Here is a 5,881-nt window from a genome sequence, read left to right on the forward strand (position 1 = left end):
CCTGCTCTGTACATGAAGGCTTATTTTATTGAATGAGTAAAAGGGAACCTCTACTCAGAGTTCAAAAAGGTCTTTATATTTTCTCTACTTGTGCCTTATAGTTGTACAAAAAGGAGATTACACCATTTCTGTAATAAAATGTTTGTAGGTCATTTTCAATTGAGTGCTTTTGCTAATACTCTAAGAAAAATATAGACTGAAAAGAACAAAAAATCTTTTAAATATAACTCTAAGGAAAGTGTTGATTGATGAGGTAGCCTTAGGACTACCTAAGGCTGTGTGTGGCTATGTGTACATGAATGTGAATACCAATGGAGATCACAAAAAGGTACCAGATTCTCTAGAGGTGGATTTACAGACAGCTGTAAGCTACTTGAGTTGACCACAAGTCCTCTGAAAGGTCAAGTAGTTCTTGACAGACATGAAGAAGAAACACTTTCTCAACAGTGCAAGGTAAATAGTGTATTCAGATGTGATTTACCCAACTGGGAAAAACTGATTTTTCTCCTCATTTATTTAGTATAATTATCTTTAAATTTTAGCTATAATAGCTTTAGCAGCAGGAATCACTGCAGGGTATATAAAGGAGGCAGTGTGAGAGTACTATTAGAAGTTAATTGTTCTAGCTGCAGCCACATGGAAAGCATGGGTAAGTTCGCCTATCTACAAACATGTAAGACATGAGGTTAGAGATGATGTCAACCCTGTTTTGTCAGCTCTGTCAAAGAAGCATTGAATAGAGATTGCCCTGTCTCTTTAGTCTCTATCTGCACTAGGTTATTTTGATGATTAAAACTTTAAAATGTCGACTAGGATCAATAGTTAGGCAGGTGTTTTGTAGGCATAAGGTCCTGTACTTAATTCTCAGCACCAAAGCAAAACATAAAACCTACAAACAAACAACAACCCCTAAGATTTAATCTGATAGGAAGCAAAAAGATGTTGACTGCTTGCATAATGATAAAACTCAGTCCTGATTTAGTTATGTAGCATCAGGCACTTCTGGCCTTGGCTGTTTTTTCTCACCTGAATTTGAGGATTTCCAAAGAATATCCCAAGAAACAGTCTTATCATTTCTATAAATAAATAAAAAGAGGTATTGGACATCTTTGTTTTTCTGGAAAAGAATCTGCACATGATTCTATAAGAGGAAAAATGGAGTATTGTGTATGTGAGAGTGTGTGTGTGTGTTGGAGAGAGAGAGAGAGAGAGAGAGAGAGAGAGAGAGAGAGAGAGTATTATCAGTTGCATATATTGTCCTAGAAATGAGTAGTCTTCTGCTCACTGTTGCTGTAATTTTTGTCTTTAGAGTTGTAGCCTGGAATCTGGGCCAGGCTTTCTTGCTTGAGTCCATTCTGTAGGGCAGACTCAGCCCCCTGTTTCCAGGCACTGTCATTGTCAAGGTAATCCTGAGGAATGTGGAAAGACACATTTTAAAAGCCAGTCTTGACAGGTTATGTAACTACTGCACATTTTTGAAGGATGACCAAGATAGCTTCCATACATTTCTACTTTCCTTCAACATCTTCATAATCCTTCCACTGCTCAAAACATACAACAGCACACTATGCCTCCCTCCTGAAGAGAGTCAGTATAGTCTAGCTCTTCTGCAGTCCCTTAGCTTGCTCCATTTTCAGTCAGTGCAACTTACTTAGAGCCCAAGCTACTTATTGTGGGTCCTGACTGGATGCGAATGCAACTCTCTAAAAGTCTCTATTGGTCCAACATAAATGTACTTCAGGAGGATAAAGAGGCTAATAAAGTTGGTTTTATTTTGCTGTTTCTTTGACTGTAATATACCACCAACATTTATAGCTATTGTGCTTTGAATATGAAATGTTTCTCACTTTCACTTCAGTTGGTGATGCTGTGAGGAAGATTGTGACTCTTTAGGAGGTGAGGCCCAATTGAAAGAAATAAGACACTGGAGGCTTTCCCCATGGGCATTATTTCTCTCTGATCCCTACCTACATTCCCTTTCTGTTTCACCCCCAGTGGGAAGTGAGCAGCCTCCTCCTTCACATGTTCCCATTAGCCTCCTAATATGTTCAAATGCATGCTACTAAACAATAATGGATGAACCCTTTGAAACTGAGAGGACAAACCAAACCAAATCAAACCAAACAACTACAAAATCCCAAAACTCCTCCTTTGAGGCATCCTAACAGGAATATTTGTAAGAGGTAATAGACAAAAATGACTAATATAATATCCTCGAGAATTAGAAAGTTATGTCTGTGTCATCCTGTATATTCTCCCTTAGTTCTCATGTAATAAAAGTTAAACAAAAGGAAAATGGGACTTGGAACCAGCAGTAGACCCAAGGTTGTGTGACTCTCAAACTCATCATCTCAACTATCATATTTCTCTGTGTCTTCTATTATGTATTCTTTCAAGCTGTTGACATTTACTGCTTTCCATACGTACAACCCTTTCTCTCAGAATTGTTGCTAGGAAAGAAAAGGCACTCCCAGAGTTAGATGGGAACTCCCCTAGTGGTAGGGTTCAGGAAGGGTATTCTCCCCCTGGAGCCAATGCCTGTTTTAAGAAACATATGTATTTATTCCTACCCTGACTCAATCTTCCTAGTCCCACATGCTTTCTTCTCCTCCCCCTCTCTTTCTCCTACTTCTCTCTCCATTCACTGCCCCCCCACTACCCCTGGAATAGAAGACAGGAGAGAGAGAGAGAGAACATAAAAGTTGGTTTGAAGAGAAAACTGAACCTAAAGAAAGGTCTAGAGACCTACAAGACTGCTGCTGCCAACTAACAATTTGAGCAACCTTGGAAAGGCTATCATAAATGCCCTTCCCAGATAGTGAGATCAACAACTAATTATCCATGGAGCCCTCATGTAATACCTGTTGGAAACAAAAGCAAACACCCATACCTAAACACTGAGTCGAACTAGAATCCAGATGCAGAGGGAGAGGATAAGACCAGGTTGCAGAAACACATAGAGACAGCTGACCTGAACAAGGAGGAGCTAACGGGCCCCCAGCGTGATAGGTGGGAAACCCCGGCATGGGATTGACTCAGGCCCCCCTGAATATGGATGGGTCTTAGCCAGAACAACTGAACAGTCTAAGGGACCTCAGACAGTGGAACCAGGATGCATCCCTGGTGCACAAAAGGACCTTGAGGACACATCCCCCTAGAGACAGGAGAGAGAAGTCCTTATGCCCACTTCAAATGACCTGACCCTGACAGATCTACGTGATCCCACCTGGATGGCATTGGCCTACAAGTGGAATTGGTGTGGGGGATGGGAGGGGAGGTGGTCAGGGTGCATGTGAGGGGGCAGAGAGGGGTAAGAGGGAGGGAGAGAGGATGGGGAGGGAGGAAAGGAGATGGAACTGGGATCGACATGTAAAATAATAAATTAAAAAAGAAAGAAGCATATGTATCTACTCACCTGCTCTGTTTCCTGGTCATGCTGAACTCCACACCAGCACAGAGTTTTGTATTTCTTAGACCAAAAGCAAAATAAATTGCAAACTGGTCTTATTAAAAGTGGGTCAATATCTTTGCCGTTTTGCCTGCCTGTTAAGAAAAAGAAGATGTATTAAATGGCTTCAGCCCCTCCAGGCCTTCCATTTCAGTACAAGCATATCAACTTGAGGATGGGTTCTTTCTTAACAAAGCCTGAAAACAAGCTTCAGAGGTGAATCTATAGAAATTGTTATAATGGTGAAAGAGTTGCAAGCTAGCAGTTATAAATTCACAAGTTGTCAAGAAAGTTCAGGACTATAGTTAAATAGTAATAACATATCATTTGAAAATTTGACTCTAGTAGTAAATTTTCAGACCAGTTCAAGAAACAAGAGAAAGTATGTTTCTTTCTTCTTCAGATTCTGTCAGCCTGATGTTATATCTGACAAAAGTGTTCTGCCTGTCCAATATTTTGAGGTTCACATAACATGTCTCATAGTATTATGCCAGTCAGTTTGTACCTTCTACTGAGTAGGTACATTTGACTCATGTTATTGATAAGGAATTTATATTAATTATTAAATAATGCAGAAAGGAAGTGGCTACCTGTGATCTGAAAGCTGTTAGTACATTTGTCTTAATGAGAGGGGGTGGGGCAAACCTCAGAAAATCATGTCAAAGGATTTAATTTAAAACCAACCCATAGAATTTATCGGCACTAATGTCTATATATCATGTCCCTGCATTCCCACAGAGACCAGAAAAAGGCATCAGAGCTCCTGGAACTGAAGTTATAGACAGTTGAGAACTATGATATGGGTGCTGGGAATTGAACTTGGGTCCTCTGGGAGAGCAACGTTTTTTAACCACTGCATGTATCTCTCCCAGCCCCCACTATTACTACTTTTATTGCAACTTTGGTTCCCCTTCTTCTGAACAGAAGTAATTTTGTACTAAGGTACTGACGCTATGAGAACAGCATAACAAATGCAACCCCTGCTTTTCCCCATTGTAGTCACCATGCATAATGCATAAGCTTCAAAGCCCTACAATGAAACCCTGAATACAAGATAGGATTGTGTTGGGAGTCAGGTGAAATACACTGAGTATTTAGTCTTCCTTCATAATTGATGTTATAAAGAATTTGGTATACCCAGGTATGATTGTGGAAGTCATAGTTCATAATATCTTACCTATTTTCTGGATTGTTAAGCAGACAGACAGACACCCACACCCCCCCCCACACACACATACACACCCGGGTGGGGGGACAGACAGCAACAGAGGTATCAACTTAGAATCTTAGAGACAGTCTGTGTATCTCTTTGAGAAGAGGACTTTTGTGGTGGATTCAGAAACATAAATTGGTGAAGCTGCCATGTAGTCTACATCTGAATGAAATAAACCCCAAAGAGAGAACTCCAGATAACCCACCTGTCACGAAGCTGATGATTAATCCAGCAACTGTGCATCCCAGAAAGCCCAAAGCACTATAGTAAAGGTAGGACAGTGAGTACCATGTATCAGCTAGGGCAGGTCTGAGGAGTAAACACAGCACATGTTATCAACTCTGTGCATCACCTAGAAGAAAGGGGCTTATGACTTAGGACACGATCACTTTATGTTCACTCTAAGTTCTGGGCGATGTCTTCCATTCCTTTTCAATTATTTACTACCAATTGTTCATTAACTCCAGAATTACTCGGGGAAATGTGGCAGACACTTGTCTATGTATGAACTGACAGAAAACTCCAAAGGGACTTTTAAGTACTATTCATGGAATAGGAGCTAAAGTTTATTGACTACACAGAGACAATGCAACATTCATATACTTCACACTAACACCATGACCCTTGATCTGTTCTACAACCCTCCACTATACTGCTTTTCACTCTTGTTTACCTCAATACATAGAAATAACCAAATGAAAAAACTCTTTATAGCCAGCCTTGCTCAGTACCCTTCATTGCCAAACATATCTAGATGAGCAAGAGCTAGTTCATCAAACTATCTCTGAGAGGTCTTTCCTCTATATTTACTGAACTACTTTGAGACTTAGTACAATTTTAAAGTTAACATACCTGTCAGAAAGCTGTGGACCTACTGTTGTTGTTATATTTGTTTGGACACACTTCTCTGTTGATAGAGTAAGGTAATGTCTTGGACTCTGGTGCAGGGTAAATGAAAGCCCCCTATGGCAACCCCAAAAATGACAATGTGATTCCAGTAAGGAGGCCTCCTAGTGCACCCTTGGAGAAAAATTAAACATATTAAGAAATTAGACAAATCTTTTTGTTGGTGTTTTTTGCAAAACTATTGATATAAAATATAATGCACATGAATTGAAAAACAGCTCAAGCTGTCTTCATTTTAACTATCAGAAAGCAGATTTATTTACTTATTTATTCACTTATCTTCAGTGCCGGGTATGAATTCTAAGGTTTTATAC

General features: G+C 39.9%; 1 long non-coding RNA gene across 1 annotated transcript; it reads right to left on the reverse strand.

Annotated features, from left to right (window-relative positions):
- Positions 1-1,291: 1,291 nt before the first annotated feature.
- On the reverse strand, positions 1,292-4,917 carry LOC127226448 (uncharacterized). Its single transcript, XR_007834882.1, has 3 exons — positions 4,867-4,917; positions 3,416-3,543; positions 1,292-1,409 (listed from the first exon to the last, which is right to left on the reverse strand). It is a non-coding gene; the product is annotated as an uncharacterized LOC127226448 (long non-coding RNA).
- Positions 4,918-5,881: the final 964 nt, after the last annotated feature.

The sequence above is a fragment of the Phodopus roborovskii genome, unplaced genomic scaffold, assembly GCF_943737965.1.
Source record: "Phodopus roborovskii unplaced genomic scaffold, PHOROB, whole genome shotgun sequence".
Taxonomy (NCBI): domain Eukaryota; kingdom Metazoa; phylum Chordata; class Mammalia; order Rodentia; family Cricetidae; genus Phodopus; species Phodopus roborovskii.